Source organism: Neoarius graeffei, chromosome 22 (genome assembly GCF_027579695.1).
Source record: "Neoarius graeffei isolate fNeoGra1 chromosome 22, fNeoGra1.pri, whole genome shotgun sequence".
Lineage (NCBI taxonomy): Eukaryota > Metazoa > Chordata > Actinopteri > Siluriformes > Ariidae > Neoarius > Neoarius graeffei.
Genome location: NC_083590.1, coordinates 28,062,396 through 28,088,201, shown reverse-complemented (window position 1 = coordinate 28,088,201; position 25,806 = coordinate 28,062,396).

Sequence of the window (25,806 nt, the reverse complement as noted above, 5' to 3'; positions counted from 1 at the left end):
TCATGACAGAGAATTTTGCCCTTCGCAGTTTCTCTAACATAATTAGCTCATTTTTTCTGTCTCATTAACTCAAGACAGAGAAAAACAGAGAATCTGCTGAAGAAAACTTCCTGTAGCTGTTATAATGCAAGTGACATGTTATAGATGTAACCCAGTTAAAGAAATAAATAATGGGTATAGAAGAGCACTTATTTATTATTTTTTATATATCTGTTTTATTTTCTTATTTCCTGTATTAAATGCAAATTGTGATGGTAAAAGTATTATTTAAATGTAAAAATGTAGATTAGTTTACGTTTTACGTACCTTTATGAGGTCCAATCCATCAGGGTGAGGGTGTGGCCGAAACCGGAAGGAAAAGAGCAATTCCAGCGTTATGGACGTGACACTTGAACTCAAAATGGCAACAAATGACCCAGTGCATGTTTTATTGTCTCCCAGTATTTAAACAGGTGTTGCATATTTTAAGGCTGTACCATACTGGAGAAGTGATAGAACAAGAACAATTCCCATAGTACATCTAGGGCATGCCAGAAAATGCCAATAAAAGATGCGTTATGGATGTGACAGAAAAAGTATCACTTTTCTTGGGTGACTGTACATTTTTATCAAACTCTGTGAAATTGTAAACCTAATGTCGAAATGGAGATATCCATTTGATAGAGGGGTCCAAGGTGAATATTAAAAAATCTTTGTTTAAAATATTTTGTATTTCATGCAGAGTTTCGGAAGGAAAAGTCAGCGTTATGGATGTGACGAAATTCCGTTATGGATGTGACGCGTCTGAAATAGACATGGCATATGTTTAGAAAATCAGCAATTTAACCACCATAACCCTTTGAAAAACTCTCTAAATATCAGCTAAAACTATCAAAGTTCTTAAATAATATTTAGGATGGCTATTGTTTTGCTGTTTTGTGGATTTTAGCATACATTTCTGTGGCTTGTGGCAATAATATAGAATTGTACATGATGAAAGTTGATTTTAGCTTGGGGTTTACATTATAAGAAAGAAAGACTGACAGTGACACATTAGGTTGGTTACAAATTGGTTCTTCTTATTCACATCTGTAAAATACAGGCCTAGGTGATATCTCTGGGAGTGGTTTTGATGTATTACATGTTGCTTTATTTTTGCATGGTGAGGTTGACATTTACATGGAATTGCCCAAAAGAAAAAAAAAAGAACGAAGGAGCGTGAGAAACTGCATGGTGGCAGAATTGTTACGGCAGAGAAAAAGACTTTGAGAAAAAATATGCTGGTTGAGGAACGTAGGTCGAGACAAACGGACAGTGAGTCTCAGAGTGACTGTTCAGTCAAAGCAGCGTCGTGTTTGAGTATACAGGTGGAGCATTCTGGAAAAGAGTGTTCGACGAAAAGTGCAGCTAAAAGCTAATGTATCTCACGTTAGCTTACCTGACGACCTTCACGGGCGAGCAGCTTATTCAGTCACTCGCGAAGGCGAAGCCTGTTAGCCTGCGGTGAGTGTCTACCACAGACGCTACCGGGAGAGCGGACGGGAGGAATCGTCTACGGCCCAAGCGGCAGCAAGACGCTGTCCCGCGAAAAGGACAAGGACGAGGACTAGGGTGACCAGATTTCCCTAGTCTGAAACCGGGACACTTTTGCACGCGACCATGCTCGTGCACGCACACCTTTTTTTTTTACGTAAACGTGACACTCAGAGAGGTGCTCTTATCATTTTGTTGAAGCTCACATTTACCAACATCTCACATGAAATAAAACAAACAGGCATGTTGTTATCTAGTAGCATAGTGGTATACAGATCAGTTAAATTATGGTCAGACAACAGATTTTGTAATGGCTGAGAATAGGCCAGGCTATGTCCATAGGCCACATTTAAACTGATTTATTTCACCTGTTTGTGAGAACACCAAGAAGAATGCATATGCACATGTAGGCTATATCTCTAAAATTGTATGCACTATAGCATGAACTTAAAAAGTAGATATGTGACCTCAACATAGCCTCGGTCAGAATCAACCTTACTAACCATTCCCCACAACTGAATGAATAAAGCAAGAAGATGTGGACAAAAGTGAACACTTTAATGGAAGCTGCAACAAGCTGTTCAACACAGCAATATGGCCAAACTGTCAGAATGGTATGTTAAACAGAAACAAAAAAGAGACAAGTGATTTGAGAATATACACTCAAACAAAACAGCAATAAAGGAGGAGAGGGGCGACAGCCCGAGGAAAGCCCCCACAGGAGCGCACATCATTTGCAACATAGGCTACCCAACTCAATACAAGAACAAAGCACAGGAACAAAGCTAAGGTGACCGAGAATCCACCCACCCTAAACAAAATGCATTAGCCTACGTATATTTACAAGAAGAGTGATCCGTTTTAATGTGATCCTGTATATCGGCGTTACCACCGTGGGCTACGGAGAAGGAACACTTACAGTGTGTGCAGTAGGCTTCGTGCGCATTGTTCTGCACCTCTCGGAGGAAGGGGTAGGTGCCCTGTAAATCTTTGGAAAAGGTACATTTTCTTTTCGGCATAATTGCTGCGGCATTACTGCTGCTAGCTGCTAGACAAAGAACATTCGCGCCAGTTAATGTTTATTTTATTGTTGCATGGCAACATGTTCTGTTGTCTGGAATAATGTGGCTAAATAAACACCCATGCCACAGGGCCAGGGGGCAGTAACCAGGAAAGTTTGTGATTCCTGTCAATTCATCAAAATAGTAAATGTAGACATTTCTCCGCTAATGATTCCCACGCTGCTCAGTCGCAAACGTCACGAGTGGCGAAAACCGGGACTTATCCGTATCCCGACAGACTTTTGTCGGGACTCGGGACACACAACCCCAAATCGGGACTGTCCCGGTAAAACCGGGACGTCTGGTCACCCTAACGAGGACGCCATTACTGCCGTGAGTTTGCTAATGTTTATTTTGCATGGTGGCGCAAAGCAGCCATTTTAGTTTTCTGGCTCCCATGAATGCAAGCATCGACCCAGGCCTGCATCACTCCTCTGACTCATTGGGTACCCATTTTATTTTTCCTTTAGTGACTTAAAGTGCCAGCTATAGGTGAAATATTTTATTTGTTGTGTTTTTGAAACTTGGGTGCATATTGAAACAAAACATTTTTATTGATTTGTTTATTAACAAGTTTATTGATTTGTTTAGTGGGCGGCACGGTGGTGTAGCGGTTAGCACTGTCGCCTCACAGCAAGAAGGTCCGGGTTCGAGCCCCGTGGCCGGCGAGGGCCTTTCTGTGCGGAGTTTGCATGTTCTCCCCGTGTCCGCGTGGGTTTCCTCCGGGTGCTCCGGTTTCCCCCACAGTCCAAAGACATGCAGGTTAGGTTAACTGGTGACTCTAAATTGACCGTAGGTGTGAATGTGAGTGTGAATGGTTGTCTGTGTCTATGTGTCAGCCCTGTGATGACCTGGCGACTTGTCCAGGGTGTACCCCGCCTTTCGCCCGTAGTCAGCTGGGATAGGCTCCAGCTTGCCTGTGACCCTGTAGAAGGATAAAGCGGCTACAGATAATGAGATGAGATGAGATTATTGAAATATGTGATTGTGTGTTACAAAAGTAAATCATTAAAACTTACCTGTATCTATTCGTTTTTCCCATGGCATCTTATGAAGAGTATTGTTTGTTTTTCTAGGGAGTACTTGTGTTTGAGGTTAGAGTGCTTCAGACGGAGGCTAAAAAACTTAAAGGGTACATATAGAAAAGAAAAAAGAGATTTCAGTAGTATTTAATTTACATACAGCAGTGATTAAACAACTTTAAAACAGTATTAAAAACAGTTGGTGAAATAAAAAGTAGCTTTAATAATAGAGTTCATACATAACAGGTCATAAATAGTGTATTACAGTATACTTACCTGCCAGCATTAATTACCCATAAAGAAAGAGATTTCTTGCACTTAACGAACTTGGGGAGCGCACCTCAGTAAAATAGACCTGACGTCTAGAGGGCGCTACATAGACATTGCACAGCATTATTCCTAACTATAAATGGATAAAAAGTATGTGTGCTTCTTTCCCAAATAAAAAAATGCTGTGGTATAAGAAGAATAAAACACTTCAGGCTGTGCTATTATATTATGTGAAAGCAATCAGCTTTGTCCTCGTATAGTGAAGGCTACATCAGGGGGCAGAGCCTTTTCTTACAAAGCCCCACAGTTATGGAACAGCCTTCCAAGTAGCATTCAGGACTCAGTGTTTAAGTCGAGGCTGAAAACATACACTATATTGCCAAAAGTATTTGCTCACCTGGCTTGACTCACATATGAGCTTAAGTGACATTCCATTCCTAATCCATAGGGTTCAATATGATGTCGGTCCACCCTTTGTAGCTAGAACAGCTTCAACTCTTCTGGGAAGGCTGTCCACAAGGTTTAGGAGTGTGTTTATGGGAATTTTTGACCATTCTTCCAGAAGCGCATTTGTGAGGTCACACACTGATGTTGGACGAGAAGGCCTGGCTCTCAGTCTCCGCTCTAATTCATCCCAAAGGTGTTCTATCAGGTTGAGGTCAGGACTCTGTGCAGGCCAGTCAAGTTCATCCACACCAGACTCTGTCATCCATGTCTTTATGGACCTTGCTTTGTGCACTGGTGCACAGTCATGTTGGAAGAGGAAGGGGCCAGCTCCAAACTGTAAAAACAGTCTGCATGCCGAGGTGCTTGATTTTATACACCTGTGGCCATGGAAGTGATTGGAACACCTGATTCCAATAATTTGGATGGGTGAGCAAATACTTTTGGCAATATAGTGTATCTGTTTTGTCAAGCCTTTTGTTAGTGTTTATGAGGTAAAGGAGTAGATCTGGAGCATCCTCAGACATAGTGTTTTGGTAAACTGGGATGTATGGATGCTGTCAGTCCCCACTCGCTTGCTCACTTGAGTTTGTTGACGGTGTAGTGGCTGCTGCTTTATGTCCCGGGGCTCCCTCATGCCTGTGTTACCTTCTGGCTCTCCCCTTTTAGTTATGCTGTCATAGTTTTGCCGGAGTCCCTGCTTGCACTCAGCGCAAAATATATCCTGTTCTTACTCTTCAGGTGACACTGGGCATACCTAACAACCTGTGTTTTCTCTCTCTTTCTCTTTTTCTCCCCCCCTCTCTGTCTGTCCCTCTGAGTTACATGTCAATCCTGAGATTGAGATGCTGACCTCTTCTGCTCCTCGGACCTGCCTGATCGGACATTCTGATGCCCTATGTCTGGCTGGAGTCTCATCTCATCACTCCTGTGGAGGACGGCCTCATATGGACAGTTGAAAGTCGCACTTGGAAGACGCTCTGGACACTTACAGTAATGCTTTTATGGCTGAGGTCTACAGTTGACTTGCTAACTTTAGGACTGCAGTTGGCATGAACAGTTTTACACTCAAGTTTCCATCAATGAAGAGTTATAACATCAGCAAAACAGACTTCATGTTAAAACAGTTAAAATTTTATAATCACATTGTCTGTTATCACCCAAATGAGGATGGGTTCCCTTTTGAGTCTGGTTCCTCTCGAGGTTTCTTCCTCATGTCATCTGAGGGAGTTTTTCCTTGACACTGTTGCCACAGGCTTGCTCACTGGGGATAGATTAGGGATAAAATTAGCTCATGTTTAGAGTCATTAAAGTTCTGTAAAGCTGCTTTGCAACAATGTCTATTGCTGAAAGTACTATAAAAATAAACTTGACTTTGTCGTGGTAACAGTAACCAGTGTTGTAGTCGAGTCACTAAATCTCGAGTCCGAGTCCAGTCTCGAGTCCCCAGTGTTCAAGTCCGAGTCAAGTCCAAGTCATTAAAAAATTTTTCGAGTCGAGTTCACTATTGATCCAAGTCGAGTTTGAGAACAAGACTCCAACCGCACCATTTGATGTTGGCTGTTCCAGTGCCATTAACATTAGTTTGTTCCTGAACATGACGTATGAACAGGTGAATGTGCTTCTCTTTATCCAGGAGTGTGAAGTATTCTGTCAGAGATGGTTGGGAGACGGATGTAAGTGCAGAAGGTGTGTTTATTAATACAAGTGAAGACGGTAAACAATTCAGAATGGCAGGCATCATAGACTCGGCAGAATCAAAGACGAGAAACAGGAAATCAGGGATCAGGCACCCAAACAAGGAAATAAGGCTCGGTAATGTGTCAGCAACGCAAATCAATACTTCGCAAAGTAAGTGTGTTTTCACAGTTTTTATATCGGCGCGCTGATTGCGCCTTAATCCTGTGCAGGTGCGAGTCGTTTACGGGATGTGCGCGAGAGTCCTTTTGGCGTGTGTGCCGTCCAGAGCACTCCTGAGAATCTATCCGATGCATGCGCCAAGGCGCGCAGGTGTGACACTCTTGAACAAAATTAGTACAAAAATTAATGTAGATATAAATATCTTATGCCAAATTATGATGGCATGTTACAAAAAATAAAGAAAAAAATCAGAGTCCTCGTCTCCAATTTGAGTCCGAATGCAGTTAATGCACGAGTCCGAGTCATCAGTGCTCAATCCAAGTTGAATCACGAGTCCTTAAAATTAGGGCACGAGTCAGACTACAAGCCTGACAGTAACCCTGCTTTCCATCTGGCTTCATCACATCACCTGATTATTATTTAACTATCACAACATGTTTTCAGAACATTGCAGGAATGTTATTTTTTAGCATAAATATTTCAAGCCTAACCTTCTTAGAGCATGCTGAATACTTTATGTGATAAATACTAAATATTCAGTGATTTAAAGTAATTTAAAATGGTAAAATTGTTTGAATGATTTGAAAAGAATTCTTCACAGACGCAGGAGTTGAGCTTCAGGGTAAATGAGGCGAGCCAGTATAGTGGGAGGAACCACAGCAGATGTTTATTAGGCTCTGGTACCAGCATCAAGTTGGCTTTTCAGATAGTTCTAGTAAACAAGTCAAAGAAAATTATTATATGCAGTTATTATGACAGAGTAAATATACAATTATCTCACAAAGCAATGCTTCTTTAGTTCTTGTGGTTTGAGAGCAGTCTTTTTAAATAGTAAATCAGTCCATGAAAGTCCAGGAAACTTGTGACGCATTCAATATGTATTTTAAAGATATTGCTTTTGATCCCGATCTCCTTAACTAAATATGAATACTTGCATCACACTCCAGTCCATTTATTTATCACATGGAGGAGAAAACAGCTACATCTAACAGGCTTTCCAGTGTTCTGCTATATGTTACTGAAAATAGTTGTGGCACTTTGACAACTTCAGCAGCTGAAGTTTCTCTTCGAAGCAATTTATACAAAAATGACACTAAAATGAGGTTTTGTGAAGTATGTGTATGCTTACACAAATGTGTGTGTGTGTGTGTGTGTAGATTTGTGTGGGTGTATAAGACGATGATGTATGTGATATGAACAGATGGTTGTTTTATAATACTGAGGTGACTGACAGGAACTGGAAATAGATGAGCTCAGTGACCCTCTTTTTCATCTTTGTCTTCAACTGGAAAGCAGATCACTGAGCTGATAATTTCAGAAATCAGTTGAATGGTGACGGTTATAAAGGTCTTTTTTAATACATCTTGTCAGTCGTGCCATATGACAGTTGAGTTGAGGGGTGTGTAGCAGGAGCAGTGTCGCAGTTCCTTAGCAATGGATGCAATATGTCTCCTAGGAACCAGACATATTGTGGGGATGCTAGATAGCTGGCTGGTAATGAGATCTGCTATAATTTATGGGTGGAGTATTTTGGGATGTGAAAGTAAGAAAACAAACAGTGTTGCTGTTTTTTCCCCCTCAAATTACACCACACCACTGTTTTCAATGAATTCTCAAATCTGATCAGTCAGAAGGTGTTGATTAATGTGTTTTAGTATAAGTATGCAGGTTATTGTAGAAAATCGTACCTGTTGATTGGTTGAGAAATTCGGACTATTTCTTGATAATCACCTCCAGTGACTCGGCAAAATGGCGGCCAATCGTTTCGTCACCATAAGTGAGGAAGCATTACAAATTATGAAAGAAAATGCTGTTCCTAAAAGCACTAAAGATGCAACAAAGTTTGGTCTAAAACTATTCAAAGGTAAGGTGGAGTTGTGATTTAATTTATCGATTTCAAAACAAAGTATTTTATGTGACTCGACGTAGATAAGTGACACAAGTCTGTGCGGTGCCTTTATTACATTTGCATGCTGCTTTTGAAGTTTGAAATTAATGAGTTTTTAAATAAACTTTTTTTTTAAATAATCGACTTAGATGAAACTAAGTTATTATTTAAATAATATTGGCTTGCATTGAGTGGTATATCAGATATATTCCATTCAGCTAACATGCGTCAGAGACGAATAGTTGAATGAAATATATCTGATATATCATGAAAAAAAGCCAGCCAATATTATTATTATTATTATACATACACATTCCTTTCAGGTGTTCAACGCGTCTTTCTCTTCCAAAATTCTCTCAAAATCTTCTGTATTTAACAACGCAAACCTGGTGGCCATGTTTGTTTACAAATTGTCACATTCGCTCACTAGCTTGGAAGTTTTACGTCTCCGGTGTGTGACGTGGAGGCACGGTGGTGTAGTGGTTAGCGCTGTCGCCTCACAGCAAGAAGGTCCGGGTTCGAGCCCTGTGGCCGGCGAGGGCCTTTCTGTGCGGAGTTTGCATGTTCTCCGCGTGTCCATGTGGGTTTCCTCTGGGTGCTCCGGTTTCCCCCACAGTCCAAAGACATGCAGGTTAGGTTAACTGGTGACTCTAAATTGACCGTAGGTGTGAATATGAGTGTGAATGGTTGTCTGTGTCTATGTGTCAGCCCTGTGATAACCTGGCGACTTGTCCAGGGTGTACCCCGCCTTTCGCCCGTAGTCAGCTGGGATAGGCTCCAGCTTGCCTGTGACCCTGTAGAAGAATAAAGCGGCTACAGATAATGAGATGAGATGTGCGACGTCATGTTATCTTGACAACCATGCGATATTGTAAACCACATTCGATGCTCATTCTCCATTGGTATAATAATATAATATAATAGTATAATAATCATCGATATTCAATTTGCTTTCGGTGAATAATTGTTAAATAGCAGCAACTTTGTCAGTCATACTTTCTGTAATTCAATGCACTCGTTTTTATATGTTCATATCTCTATAGTAACAACTTGTACAGGGACTTGTATGGTGGACACTTCACATATGTGAATTAAAAAAAAAATGTATAGTTGTTGATAAGGTGAAGCTTTCTGCAAGGAGTCTCCAGTGTCAGCATTAAAAGGAACTAACTGGTTTTGTAAGCATTCTACAACATTAATTGTAATTATAAAAGGAAAATTGTATGCTGTTCTTTAAAAAAAATAATAGATATAATCCCTGACAAATTGCTTTGGAAGAGGAATAAAACTCTGTTTATTGCATGCTGAGAGCATGGAGATTTAATACCTCACCAAGATCATGTAGACAGAGCAGAGTCTTTCCTTTTGATGTTGATATGAGTGGATCACATGTAGCTGGAAGGAGGAAATTTAAAAATGATGAGGTTCTCTTGACATCTATTGGATTAGCCATCAAGCTGAATGCTACGTTGTTGAGACATAAACAGCACATATTGGATTGTTAGTATTTAGACTAATAAACTGGTTGCTGGAAATTGCATCAGATCAAAATGCTTCTGAATAAATTCCACTTGTGAAGTTTGCACAATGTTGATTTGGCCACTCCACTAAGGGGCCAATTAATGACCTTCACTTGAGCCAATAAAACATTGGAAAGGCCCCTGAGATGGCACCAGGATCCCCCCCCCCCCCCCCCCCCCCCAAGGAAGCATGCTTACTCTGAAGAGGTGTGCTATTATCAGGAAATAATTAACAACACTGGTAGCATGGGAACTGGATTACTGTTATCACCCTGAAGCGGATTATTTTCTCATAACATGTCCCAAAGTGATGTATTCCTCTTATACTTCAGAAATTTGTCAACATTAACAATTGTTTAGAAGATGCCATACATTTTATCTGATTATACTTGTTTCATTTTGTGAAACATCTATGAAAAGTTATGTCCTGTTATCACTTATGTTATAACAGCTATAAACTTCTTTTTCTCACCACATTGTGGTTTGTTTTTTTATTTGTCATGTTACTGAGAGACCACGAGACACTATGAAGTGCAAACTCCTCCATCCTGAAGACTTTCCTGTGTTGGAGAAATTTACCTCTGTCTGTTAGAAAGCACTGACACGGGAGACTCCTTCCAGAATCCTTAAATAAACTTTTCCTTATTGAAAACTTCACCATATTTAAGAAGAAACCTTTATTCGTCACATGCACACTTCAAGCACAGTGAAATTCATCCTCTGCATTTAACCCATCTGAAGCAGTGAATACACGCGCACACACACACACACACACACACACACACACACACACACACACACACAGAGCAGTGGGCAGCCTTACTACAGCGCCCAGGGAGCAGTCAGGGGTTAAGTACCTTGCTCAAGGGCACTTCAGCCCAAGGCCGCCCCATGTTAACCTAACTGCATGCCTTTGGACTGTGGGGGAAACCGGAGCACCCGCAGGAAGCCCACGCAGACATGGGGAGAACATGCAAACTCCAACAATAGGTGTGTAATATCAACAATTTCACACTTTTCTTTTTCTATTTAGGTCTAGCAGCCAGGCTTGTAGTACTCGAGTCCGACTCGTGCCCTAATTTTAAGGATTCATGACTTGACTTGGACTTGAGCGCTGATGACTCGGACTTGAACTCGGACTTGTGCATTAACTGCACTCGAACTCATAAATTAGAGACAAGGACTCGGATTTTTTCTTTATTTTTCTGTAACATGCCATAATAATTTGGCATAAGATATTTATCTCATCTCATTATCTCTAGCCGCTTTATCCTGTTCTACAGGGTCGCAGGCAAGCTGGAGCCTATCCCAGCTGACTACGGGCGAAAGGCAGGGTACACCCTGGACAAGTCGCCAGGTCATCACAGGGCTGACACATAGACACAGACAACCATTCACACTCACATTCACATCTACGGTCAATTTAGAGTCGCCAGTTAACCTAACCTGCATGTCTTTGGACTGTGGGGGAAACCGGAGCACCCGGAGGAAACCCACGCGGACACGGGGAGAACATGCAAACTCCGCACAGAAAGGCCCTCGCTGGCCACGGGGCTCAAACCCAGACCTTCTTGCTGTGAGGCGACAGCGCTAACCACTACACCACTGTGCCGCCCATAAGATATTTATATCTATATCAATTTTTATACTAATTTTGTCCAAGAGAACGCACATTCACCTGTTCATACATCATGTTCAGGAACAAACTAACATTAATGGTGCTAAAATGCCTGGAGAGAAGCCACTAGGATTGTCCGCTTTGCTTATACAGACTTCTCGTGCAGTGGGAAAAAAAGCACTTCTATGTGTTCCATATGTAGAAGAACTATCAAGGAGATGACGGGGACAACCTCGAACTTCAATCATCATTTTGCAAGACTACAGCCAGAGAATGAAGTGACATGCTATGTTCATTGCTCTGTTGATAGCGGGGCTTGCTGACCGATGAACTAGCTAGTGTTTACCCTCTCTCATGTTATTTGCCCTGTTGGTAGTGGGCGGGGCTTGCTGAGCGATGAACAAGCTTTTTATCTGTAGCCATTAACTAAAATGGGGCAGTCGAGCAGTAACGTTAGTCCAACACAGTAGCAGAAACAGTTTCACATAAAGGCAGCAACAGCCACCGTCAAATGGTGCAGTTGGAGTCTTGTTCTCGGACTCGACTTGAAATTTTCTGTAATGACTTGGACTTGACTCGGTCTTGAACACTGGGGGCTTGAGGGCTTGAGACTGGATTTGGACTTGAGTTTTAGGCTACATCCACACGACAACGGCAATGAGATTTTTTTTTTAAATGTCGCGTCCACATGGGCAATGGATCAGTAAAATTTCAGGTACATATGGCAACGCAACGCTTGCTGAAAACGATGCAATACACATGCCACACCTCTACGTGCGCTGTAAGACGGTCCCATCGGAGACACCAGAACAATAGAAGAAGTAGACGCATGCGCATAAACCCCTTCTTCTGTAGGATTAGCCACATAGTTTTGATTATTAATCAGTAGCATAAAACGAAAGACGCGGAAAGAGGAATGAATGGGGGTAGATGGAAGCCGGTATGCCAACATTCTGATATCCTCCAGAATTCTTTAATGGTCCGGAATAAATTGAATGCTACACGTTGATGGATTACTTTGTTCTTCTACGCCCTTTTTGAGGAATGTATTGTCGGACTTAAACCAACATCTGAAGAGGTGAGATTGCTCCTTTTTTTTTCCTATTTTTGCTGGCGGGATTGCTTTTGTTTTTGGAAAGCGCATGGGCAGTGCGCGGTTTGGTACTGCTTCCGCAGTGTTTGGACTAAAGACTCTGCCCTAAGGGCTATTCTCTCTCTCTCTCTCTCTCTCTCTCTCTCTCTCTCTCACTTTGCACCATTACACAATAAATATTCACAGTGAAAATATTTTCTAAGCGCGTTTCATGAACCAAGTTATAGGATTTGTTGACAACTCGCATCGAGTTCGTTACACTTCTACCCGGTGTGAAGCACTGACAGTCATGTGGTTGTGACATCATCATAAACAAATCCGTTCTACTCATCCAGACGACTTCGCAATGGTGCCGTTGCCAGATTTTTTCACTCTGGAACCCGTTCTCAAAAGATTTCGTTTTGGGGCACCCAAAACGCCGGTGCCGTGTGGACGCCAGGCCGAAACGATAAACAATTTTATCAGATTCACCTGAATCCGTTGCCGTGTGGACACGGCCTTAGGTGGGGTTTACATTAGACCGTATCAGCGGATCATCAGATTAACGTTTTTAAAATGATTCGCGTGCACACAGCAACGCCAATACACGGATATGCTCGGCTCCGCAGGCATCCTGCGCTCCAAATCACTCCGCCCTGAACAGCGAGTGCCCTCTGGAGGGTGCGCACTCCGGCCCTGCGCAGCTCACAGAGTGCGCGAGTGAAGCGCACGAGCAGTGATTCGGGACTGAGCCGCTGTGTGTGTGATCCCAGTGCATATCACTTACCACTTGCAAGTGGAAGGATGGCAAGCCTAAAGACAATCATAACTACACAATGGGCAGTATTTGCATCAGTATTTGCAGTATTTTCATACTTTTATACTCTTTAATGAAAGGTGATACAAGGCGGAAGTCCGCGCTGTTTTTCAGCAGTCGTGTCACATGACCAACGCCAGTGAATCAGGAAGGTGGATGTCACAGTGACGTTGTCCAATGACGACGCCAGCTAGAGCTCAGCACAGCGTATCCGCGTATTCTCAATGTTTACACAGCACCGGACCAGACATGATCTGGATTGAGTACGTGGACCCTGGCGGATTCCCGTTTCCCGGCGTTTCCAGGCGTTTTAATGTAAACGGACAGTGCATCCGCGAAGAAAACGAGACAGATACAGTCTAATGTAAACTTGGCCTTAGGCTACATCCACATGACAACGGCAACGAGATGTTATTTAAAAATATATCGCGTCCAAATGGGCAACGATCAGTAAAATATCAGGTCCATATGGCAACGCAACGCTTGCTGAAAACAATGCAATACACATGCCACACCTCTAGGGGCGCTGTAAGACGGTCCCTTCGGAGACACCAGAACAATAGAAGAAGTAAGGACGCATGCGCATAAACTATTATGCGCGAGACTTCATATTAGCCACAAAGTCAGAAAAATCTGTTCGTAAAATTACATTATAATGACCAAATACAATGAAAAGTATTTTTCCAGTCTCACCTGTGAAAGGTAATCCCATGTGATCTTGTTTGGACGGTAAACCTGTTAGTACAGTTAAACGCAGCACATGAATGAGGCATCTTTATTCTCCGCTTTGACCTATCCAATATGGCGGCGAGGATGACATATGATTCTACGCGGAAGGCGGCGTCTTTAATGGTCCAGAATAAATTGAATGCTACATGTTGATGGATTAATTTGTTGTTCTACGCCCTTTTTGAGGAATGTATTGTAGGACTTAAACCAACATCTGAAGAGGTGAGATCGCTCCTTTTTTTCCCTATTTTTGCTGGCGGGATTGACTCTGCCCTAGGGGCTATTTCTCTCTCTCTCTCTCTCTCTCTCTCTCTCTCTCTCTCTCTCACTTTGCACCATTACACAATAAATATTCACAGTGAAAATATTTTGTAAGCGCGTTTCATGAACCAAGTTATAGAATTTGTTGACAACTCGCATCGAGTTTGTTACACTTCTACCCGGCGTGAAGCACTCACAGTCATGTGGTTGTGACGTCATCGTAAACAAATCCGTTCTACTCATCCAGACGACTTCGCAATGGCAACGTTGCCAGATCTTTCCACTCTGGAACCCGTTCTCAAAAAGATTGCGTTTTGGGCACCCAAAACGCCGGTGCCGTGTGGACGCCAGGCTGAAACGATAAGCAATTGTATTGGAGTCACCTGAATCCATTGCCGTGTGGACAGGGCCTTAGTGACTTGACTACAACACTGAGCAGCTCCAATACACGTTCAAATTGAAATTGTCATGATAGAAATGTAAATGAATTGGTTAGTGCTGGCTCAATGGGTTAAGGTTCCAGTTTGCAGGTTGGTGGTTCAAGCCCCAGTACTGCCATTATTTTGCCCTTAACTCTTTCAGCTCAACATACCTACATCAATACCATGTAGAAGTGGGAAAAAAAAGCTTAACAGGATTATCTTAGAATAAATGCCTAGGTTTGCTTTTTGACCAATCAGAATCAATCATTCAACAGTACTCTGGTGTAAACATGGAGAATACATCACTGTGTGCATTAAGTACAGCTGATCTTGATAACATCATGGGACCCTGAGAGTGACATTTAAAAATACAATCCCTATACATTTACATTTATACTAAATGTATATATTGATTAAAAAAATAAATATATAAGGAAAAACATACAGTATATAACACACAGGAGGCAGAGGCAGATGTCTGAATAGACTGAGTCTCCTTATTATGTAGAAGTATAGAAATATAGCCAAGTACTTTGAACACCCAGGTAGACAGGGTAATCTATAATCAAGATTTAGGAGCACAGGCAGAGGTCAAAACCAGAAACATGGCCTTATCTACTAGCTGCAGTGGAGGATATTTCATACTTCCACCTGTGTTTCTGACATTTTTCAGAAGGCCTGGGTAATGGAAAGTCAAGATAGATATGCAAGGTATGTCATTAGACTTGTCTGAAACGAAGGTTGAATTTCGTCGGTTTCATAGGATCCTCCAGGATGAAAGAAGCATAAGTGACGTAATGGCAGAACCAGCAGTCTAGCTTGACAATTAGACATGGCTTGTGACAGTCAGTGTGATCAGTTGTGAGGTGATCATGGCTATGACATCCACAGTGACAGCTCTAAATGATTCCTTGATGTTGGGCTCACTAGGTGTGCACTTCAGCATTATTTTTCAAACCAGAAAACCATTGTTCAACTGTCTCACAATCACTAACACTTACAGAAGTATCACAAAACGATGCTGAAAACAAAGACTAAGTAGCGAAACCTTCCGATCTGGGCCACACCCATTTCCGGTTCAAATCTGAATACAGATACAGATGTTTTGAACATTAAATAGACATGGATATACAGACCCTAATATACAGTAGACTGTACAGCTGAGTACAAACTGATTTTATTCTATCCACATTCACTGGATATGAGCAATCGCGTGCTCTGATTGGCTACTCGACTACTCGGCTGTCAGCTCACCGTGAGTAGTGAAAAATAAGTAGATAAACTTCATATCTTCAAGCCGATGTGTGATTTTCTTTTTATTATACAGACACATTCAGAAACAAAAAGGACCCAAATTTATCAAAACAATTCATTGATTTCCTCATGAATGACATATAGAGATTTATGTCACAGTTTTGGTTCTCCATGTCCCAGATGTAGCTTGTATGAAAAATACAAGTGGTGTATTTCCCAGTAAAAAAAAACCTCATTTCCATCTAATATATATTATTCCATCTACATTCACAGGATATGAGCAATCGTGCACTCTGATTGGCTATTCGACTACTAGGCTATCAGCCCATATAACCGTGAGTAGAGAAAAACAAAATGGTGGAGCATGTTGCTGAACCAAACAAGGATGAAATAAAAACTCTACTTGAAAACCAAACCCCAAAAATTGTTATCAAGTATTTAAAAGAAACAGAAATAGCTAAAGGAATATAGTCCCCCCCCCAATATCTCCTGTTCCACACTCCAGCCCAGTTGGTGGCAGTAATGTATCTTTAAGTTGGTTTGCAAACCACCAAAAAAACCCAAAGAAGAAGACCCCCCCCAAAAAAAAACCAAAGAAACAAAAACAAAAGAAAGCAACAAAATATGGAATAAAAGTATTTGATGGTAAGAATGTATCTTTTTTTATTTTTCAAGAATTATTATTATTATAACATTTTTCACAAATTGCTCCTGTCATTTCGCCGGTTTGTTTACATTCTAAGTGGAAATGATTTTGTCGGACATTTTGTATAAAGTTTTTATTTATTGAATTTGCAAAAAATAAAAATGCTCTGTTTCTCAAACTCCAGTGAATGTGGATAGAATAAACCAGTTATTCCACTCAATCTCGTCGTACATGGATTATTGAGGTATTTCACTCACGTGACCAAGTCATGTGATGCTGCCATTTTGGACGGCACGGCTCGAATCAGTTTGAATGCGAGGAAGGCGACAAACGAAAAACATAAAAGAAAAAGGAGCGAGATGCAGAAAACACCTTCACTATCCAGTGATGTAGGGCATTTACAGGGCGAGCAGAGGGAGAGGTATTTGCAAAAATTGAGGTTAGCAGGCTTAGAGAACGATGTTTACCTGCTTCCACCAGGATTGTTCACTGACGTACGGAAGTACACGAAGTCCTCGTCTTTACCTGACTTCGGCCCACATGATCTGTATACCTATGTCGTTAAAAACCCATCGCCATACACAGGTATTGATCTGAAAGCGTATACGAGTTTGGATGCCTACAAATATTTTGTGTCAGGCTGGGTAACATGCCTACATCAGCGGGTCGTCCCTGGAGCCGGTGGTCGCCATCTTATTACAGCTAAGGTTTGTTCACATTTTCATTTACTTTCGGTCCTCAGGATAAACAAAATGTTATTAAATGTCATTGAAATAACTTCTTAGTCTGTTGAGACATGGCCCGTTATAAATTTGCTGTTACCAGACAATGACCAAGAACTGTATTATTAGGGTTGGTGTAGTTGTAGCAGTGTACTAGCAACTAGCTGTTAGCACTAGCTAATGTCAACAACATCGTAGCTGGTATGTTACTGTAGCAATGTTTACGTTCAGTCATTTGGATGACTGTTAAAACCTTTCAGTCTCAAGTTTTTCCTTTACTGGATTTACTAGTTTACTGAGCTAGCGCGCTCGGCCGAGCCGGGAGCCATCGCGCGCTCCCCGGCCGAGCCGGGAGCCATCGCGCGCTCCCCGGCCGAGCCGGGAGCCATCGCGCGCTCCCCGGCCGAGCCGGGAGCCATCGCGCGCTCCCCGGCCGAGCCGGGAGCCATCGCGCGCTCCCCGGCCGAGCCGGGAGCCATCGCGCGCTCCCCGGCCGAGCCGGGAGCCATCGCGCGCTCGCCGGCCGAGCCGGGAGCCATCGCGCGCTCGCCGGCCGAGCCGTGAGCCATCGCGCGCTAGCTCAGTAAACTAGTAAATCCAGTAAAGGAAAAACTTGAGACTGAAAGGTTTTAACAGTCATCCAAATGAATGAACGTAAATATTGCTACAGTAACATACTAGCTACTGTTGTTGACATTAGCTAGCTTGCCGTCCAAAATGGTGGACACCGGGGCGTCACGTGACCCTGTGACGTCAGGTGAAATACCTCAATAGCTGACTCGGTGCTATGCACCTCGTCAGCTATCAACTCATGTACAAGTTGATTTCGCAGAATAACTGTCACTATTCTGTACAACTTCATAAATGTAACATTAATATGATTGGTACATTTATAGGTTCACCTTTTCCTGGCATGTTTTATCATTCAAAGTAATGACAGGGCAAATGATGTAAAGAGGAAAGTGCTCATCAGTTGCTCTCTTTAGAGCTGGGCATTTAGAAAGGCCCTATAAAGTAAGTGCTTTTCAATACTTCAGTTTCAGAACGACTTCAGAACGACCCAGCAAACTGCTGCCACAGGCATACTGTGAAGATTTCTATCACTAGAATATATCAGACCTCACTAGAATATATTTGGCCAACTGCTTTACAGAGGATAAACGACCCCCATAAACATTTAAACACATTTTCGGCTGTCGTTACGAACTCACTGCAGCACTGATTTGCAATTGAAAAGATTGAAAAGTACAATTTTTCTTGTAAAGCAAATCCTTCAATGTCTGTATGGTCACGGGACGCTTTTCACATATTGGACTGGCATTTAGTGACAATTTTATGCATGTTATGATGAGAAATCAGGGTGTTTTAATGGCATGAGAGATTCCTCGTTTCAAAGCCAGGGGTGACCTTTTCTAGACATTCCTGCTGCTGCATTGTTTTCTCCCTTGATTCACAAGCGAGACGGAGACAGAGCATGGAGAGTGCTTTCTTTTTCACAGAAAACGAGAATGCAGACAGGATCAGGGCGACAGCGTGACTAATTCTTCCTGTAGAGCGCTGTGGAGAGGAAGCAACTACAAAGCAACGAACCTTCAACAGCTTTTATCCTGTAATTCTGCCACTTTACAGATATATTCATCAAAGTAAACATCTGTTTCAACAAATAAACAACTGTGTAATGAAGTCTCTCCATATTTGTATTTTGTTTGCTTCTTAACAAAGGATGTTATCAACTCCGTCATCTGTTTTTATTATTTCTCTCTCATATATATATATATATATCATCTCATCTCATTATCTCTAGCCGCTTTATCCTTCTACAGGGTTGCAGGCAAGCTGGAGCCTATCCCAGCTGACTACGGGCGAAAGGCGGGGTACACCCTGGACAAGTCGCCAGGTCATCACAGGGCTGACACATAGACACAGACAACCATTCACACTCACATTCACACCTACGGTCAATTTAGAGTCACCAGTTAACCTAACCTGCATGTCTTTGGACTGTGGGGGAAACCGGAGCACCCGGAGGAAACCCACGCGGACACGGGGAGAACATGCAAACTCCACACAGAAAGGCCCTCGCCGGCCCCGGGGCTCGAACCCAGGACCTTCTTGCTGTGAGGCGACAGCGCTAACCACTACACCACCATGCCGCCCATATATATATATATATATATATATATATATAGAGAGAGAGAGAGAGAGAGAGGTGCTTGAAAGTTTGTGAACCCTTTCGAATTTTCTATATTTCTGCATAAATATGACCTAAAACATCATCAGATTTCCACACAAGTCCTAAAAGTAGATAAAGAGAACCCAGTTAAACAAATGAAACAAAAATATGATACTTGGTCATTTATTTATTGAGGAAAATGATCCAATATTACATATCTGTAAGTGGCAAAAGTATGAGAACCTTTGTTTTCAGTATCTGGTGTGACCCCCTTGTGCAGCAATAACTGCAACTAAACATTTCCGGTAACTTTTGATCAGTCCTGCACACCGGCTTGGAGGAATTTTAGCCCGTTCCTCCGTACAGAACAGCTTCAAATCTGGGATGTTGGTGGGTTTCCTCACATGAGCTGCTCGCTTCAGGTCCTTCCACAACATTTTGATTGGATTAAAGTCAGGACTTTGACTTGGCCATTCCAAAACATTCACTTTATTCTTCTTTAACCATTCTTTGGTAGAACGACTTGCGTACTTAGGGTCGTTGTCTTGCTGCATGATCCACCTTCTCTTGAGATTCAGTTCATGGTCCTAATATTTTCCTTTAGAATTCACTGGTATAATTCAGAATTCATTGTTCCATTTAATGATGGCAAGCCGTCCTGGCCCAAATGCAGCAAAACAGGCCCAAACCATGATACTACCACCATCATGTTTCACAGATAGGATAAGGTTCTTATGCTGGAATGCAGTGTTTTCCTTTCTCCAAACATAATGCTTCTCATTTAAACCAAAAAGTTGTATTTTGGTCTCATCAGTCCACAAAGCATTTTTCCAATAGCCTTTTGGCTTGTCCATGTGATCTTTAGCAAACTGCAGACGAGCAGCAATGTTCTTTTTGGAGAGCAGTGGCTTTCTCCTTGCAACCCTGCCATGCACACCATTGCTGTTCAGCGTTCTCCTGATGGTGGATTCATGAACATTAACATTAGCCAATGTGAGAGAGGCCTTCAGTTGCTTAGAAGTTACCCTGGGGTCCTTTGTGACCTCGCCGACTATTACACGCCTTGCTCTTGGAGTGATCTTTGTTGGTTGACCACTCCTGGGGAGGGCAACAATGGTCTTGAATTTCCTCCATTTGTACATAATCTATCTGACTGTGGATTGGTTGAGTCCAAACTCTTTAGAGATGGTTTTGTAACCTTTTCCAGCCTGATGAGCATCAATAATGCTTTTTCTGAGGTCCTCAGAAATCTTCTTTGTTTGTGCCATGATACATTTCCACAAACATGTGTTGTGAAGATCAGACTTTGATAGATCCCTGTTCTTTAAATAAAACAGGGTGCCCACTCACACCTGATTGTCATCCCATTGATTGAAAACACCTGACTCGAATTTCACCTTCAAATTAACTGCTAATCCTAGAGGTTCACATACTTTTGCCACTCAGATATGTAATATTGGATCATTTTCCTCAATAAATAAATGACCAAGTATAATATTTTTGTCTCATTTGTTTAACTGGGTTCTCTTTATCTACTTTTAGGACTTGTGTGAAAATCTGATGATGTTTTAGGTCATATTTATGCAGAAATATAGAAAATTCTAAAGGGTTCACAAACTTTCAAGCACCACTGTAGACATTCATCAAACACAATTGGAAACAGCCTTATACATGTTTCTAAAATAGAGCCAAATAAGAAATGGAAAGGGATTATTATCCATGCAATGACTCTGTCTGTTTGTAAAACAACAACTAAAAATTATATCAGTGAAATTGATCCAAGTACATAAAGTTTCATGCTGGGGAAAGAAAAAAAAAACCCTTTGTTAATATTCTTCCAATGACAGTAAATCTGATGATGTAAAATTAGGCATTTTGACCTGAATAGGAAATAAAGCCTAATGGCATTAGTCAGGGATTTGATGCCTGCAGTCTCCTCAATCAACCTGTCCATTTCCCAGGAGCCTGAGCACATGACGATGAGCCCACCTCCGAGTGACAGTTGTGTCGAGCGATGCCTGATGGAGTCAGATTACAAGCATCAATCAGCCTGTCACACCATTTCTGCTGCACAATTTTTCCACAGGACTAAGGTCATGGATTTCGAGTGGCTCCTCAACTGAGATATTCTGGTGATTACATACCGTACAGAGCAGGGAACAAAAGTCTGAGTTCACTAGCAGGAACTATTTTTAACACTATACAAAAAACAAAAAACAAAACAAAAAAAAAACCCACAACACCACATAAAATCTGTTATATTCAAGCAATATACAGTGCCTTGCAAAAGTATTCATCCCCCTTGGTGTTTGTCCTGTTTTGTTGCATTACAAGCTGGAATTAAAATGGATTTTTGGAGGGTTAGCGCCATTTGATTTACACAACATGCCGACAACTTTAAAGGTGCACATTGTTTTTTTTTATTGTGACATGAATAATAATTAAGATTAAAAAAACAAACAAACTGGAGTGTGCATAGGTATTCACCCCCTTTCGTATGAAACCCCTAAATAAGAGCTGGTGCAACCAATTCACTTCATAAGTCACATAATTAGCTGATTAAGATCCACCTGTGTGCAATCAAAGTGTCACATGATGTGTGTATAAATCAGCCTGTTCTGGAAGGACCCTGACTCTGCTACACTACTAAGCAAGCAACACGAAAACCAAGGAGCCTCCAAACAGGTCAGAGACAAAGTTGTGGAGAAGTATAGATCAGGGTTGGGTTATAAAAAATATCCCAAACTTTGAATCTCCCACGGAGCACCATTAAATCCATTATAGCAAAATGGAAAGAATATGGTACCACTACAAACCTGACGAGAAGAATGCCCACCAAAACTCACAGACTGGGCAAGGAGGGCATTAATCAGAGATGCAACAAAGACACCAAAATAAAGCTGAAGGAGCTGCAAAGATCCACAGTGGAGATGGGAGTATCTGTCCATAGGACCACTTCAAGCTGTACACTTCACAGTGTGGGGCTTTATGGAAGAGTGGCCAGAAAAAAAGCCACTGCTTAAAGAAAAAAAAACCAAGAAAACACGTTTGGAGTTGGCGGCACGGTGGTGTAGTGGTTAGCGCTGTCACCTCACAGCAAGAAGGTCCTGGGTTCGAGCCCCGTGGCCGGCGAGGGCCTTTCTGTGTGGAGTTTGCATGTTCTCCCCGTGTCCGCGTGGGTTTCCTCCGGGTGCTCCGGTTTCCCCCACAGTCCAAAGACTTGCAGGTTAGGTTAACTGGTGACTCTAAATTGACCGTAGGTGTGAATGTGAGTGTGAATGGTTGTCTGTGTCTATGTGTCAGCCCTGTGATGGCCTGGCGACTTGTCCAGGGTGTACCCCGCCTTTCGCCCGTAGTCAGCTGGGATGGGCTCCAGCTTGCCTGCGACCCTGTAGAAGGATAAAGCGGCTAGAGATAATGAGATGAGATCTTATATGGATTTTATAAGGGAAATACGGATTTTGGAGGTTGGTTATACAGGTTTGATTGACCAAAGGTTGACCTGTATGTAACAGCGGGCCGCATAAACCCTGCTGATGATTATTTACTCATATCAGTGTGTGTATTATTATTTACTTAAATCAACTGTATTATTCTTCTTAATCATCATTTACCACTTAATAATATTATTATTATTATTATTAGTTGTTGATTCTTTTTTTGGTTCTTTTTTTTTGCCTTTCCCTAATTTTCTCCCTAATTTAGATATGTCCAATTCACCCACCAGACAAGTCTCCCCTATCACATGACAGCTACCAACCAGGGAGGGCAAAGGTCGTCACGGTCACATGATTTTCTGAGGCATGTGATGTCAGCCGACTACATGTTTTTGTACTGCTGCTTATGCAGCATTAGTGGGCGGCGTAACACACTCAGAGGAAAGTGCTAGCCACCTACTTCCATATGCATGAGCTCACAGATGCACATGATTGGCTAGCGTTGTTGTAATTGACGAGAGAGAGTATGCCATCCTTCCTTCCCTGAGAACACTGGCCAATTTTGCTCCCAGCCTAAGACTGCTGTGGATTCGAACTCATGATCTCCAGATGATAGGGCGATCACCACTCAGGGGCTTGATTCATTGTTTTTAAATTAAATTAAATTATTGTGGCAATTCCAGTATGCTGTGTGAATCTATGTTAGATCTATTTCAGTTTTATGAGATTTCTCAGACAATTTAAATGGTGATTAGTCACTGATTTGAATGATGTACTTAAAATAATCATTTTATATAAAATAAATGTACTTAAAATCAAAATTTATTATTATTATTATTATTATTATTATTATTATTATTAAGAAGTAATTAGCTTTCTAGATTGATAGGTATTTGGACTAAATCTAGTTAATAGTTATCTTTGAAACTCTTTAACTGATATATTTTTGTCTAATATCAATTTTAGTTTTTTAATACTGTAGTTTAGTTTTACTAGAAGGCCCAGTATGAGATTAGCGTGAGCTAAACTGGTTTATTAACCTTCTGAAAATAAAGTCTTTAAAAATGTATTTGAATAATAAGCATTGCTTAAGTAAAATATATGTATGATGCAATAATTGTAATAAAATCAGTTGTTGGTTGTGGACGTTCAGACCTTGAAATGAGGTCCTGAGGGGTGTGTGTGTGTGTAATGTGTGTGTATAGCCAGTGTTGGTGTACATGCTTGAGTCTTTTTGGCGTTGAGAACAACCGAATGCTAGAAAGGACACAGCTGAGTTAAGAGAGATACTCATGCCAAGGGCTGGCTGAGATCCCACTCAATTAAGCACCCGAGTGCGCTGATCCCAATTCGCACATACGTACAATGAATAAGTGAGCTGTGTCACTGCCCCACAGGCAAAATTAAATCCATCAAACACACTCTCCTGCACATATACACTTTCCTCCCCAGACTCTGCTGCCTGTGCTCTGACAAGTCTAGACAGCTCAACATTTCAAGGAAGTTTTAACCACTGCACACCTTATCCTTATTTTACACCTAGCCATGCATACAAGAATGACTTGGAGACAGAATTTTGTACACCACACTTCTGAAGACCAGAATAGAGGTGTTCTGATGAGAGGTAGCAGGTGCCAGGGCTGGACTGGCCATCTGGCATACCGGGCACTGCAGTGGCCTGGTGCATCTTTGGGGCAGACAGATTTTTAATTTATTTACATTTTTTTATTGATTGGCCCATAAAGCAGATAGAGCAGCCCCTGGTTGGTTTCTCGACTGACACTGGGCTGGCCCATTAGCCCATTCCCATCTTACAAGGCACCTGTCCCTTAGGCTCGGTGTTAAGATCTGGAATTAACAGTGTGTCAAACATGGATGAGCCAAATTGAAAAGGAGGTGCAGAGAAATTGTGGACAAAAAAAAAAGACAGGCTCTTGAGACACATGCTGCCAAATGTCCAAAATTTCCAGTTATGTTTGCTGCAGGACCTTTTGCAGCAGCGGCATCTGCCATTGCTAAAAGTAACGAACAAAGTTTGGAGGTAGAAGTAGAAGTGATGGACAAGAATGAGAAGGACAGGGAGAACGATGAGTATGTGAGCCGAAGAGAGACTAGAAGTTGAAGGGGTGAGCACAAGCTAATATGGCTCAACAAGGAGTGTGTCATGATGATTAAGATAAGGATGATAACTGTAACTGAATCATAGAACCACTGTGCATTTAAATTAGGCTACTGTCAAGTGCAGAATCCCATGGAGCTTCCTTTGATAAAGTTGAGCAAAAACGGGCGAGAGGGTGGCTAGTTAGCGTTTCCAAAACTAGCTTTACAACCTTACAACAAAACATTACAACTGCATGCCTTACTCTACTACAATTTAGCTAGGTACATACTGTAGGTGCATAGCTAGCTTAGTTAGCTTGCTTAGTTCATGAATGCAGGCACGACATTAACATCAACACAAGGTTATAGTAGCTATTTGTGCACACTGGTAACTTGGCTAATGGCTAGCTAGCTAGCACACCGTGTTTTGCTTGGTGTACTAAACTATCTTTTAAATGTTGCTCTAATACCTTGTTTTATGGAAGACGAATGTTGTTAGCCCACACTTCTCTTTTGCGAACCATGATTAAGCCATCATTTACAGTTAGCAAGCAGTTGATGTTGTTTTATTCATTTACTAGGACGATAGTTTGATAAGTCTTCTTTCTCTGTCCCTCTGCCCTCTTTTTGAAAATCGTATCACATTGTTTATTAAATTTTAACCTCATGAGCAAGGCTCAGTACACTCCAAACCACACTGTCCAAATCCCACCTCATTCTAAGATCTCATCTCATCTCATCTCATTATCTCTAGCCGCTTTATCCTTCTACAGGGTCGCAGGCAAGCTGGAGCCTATCCCAGCTGACTACGGGCGAAAGGCGGGGTACACCCTGGACAAGTCGCCAGGTCATCACAGGGCTGACACATAGACACACAACCATTCACACTCACATTCACACCTACGGTCAATTTAGAGTCACCAGTTAACCTAACCTGCATGTCTTTGGACTGTGGGGGAAACCGGAGCACCCGGAGGA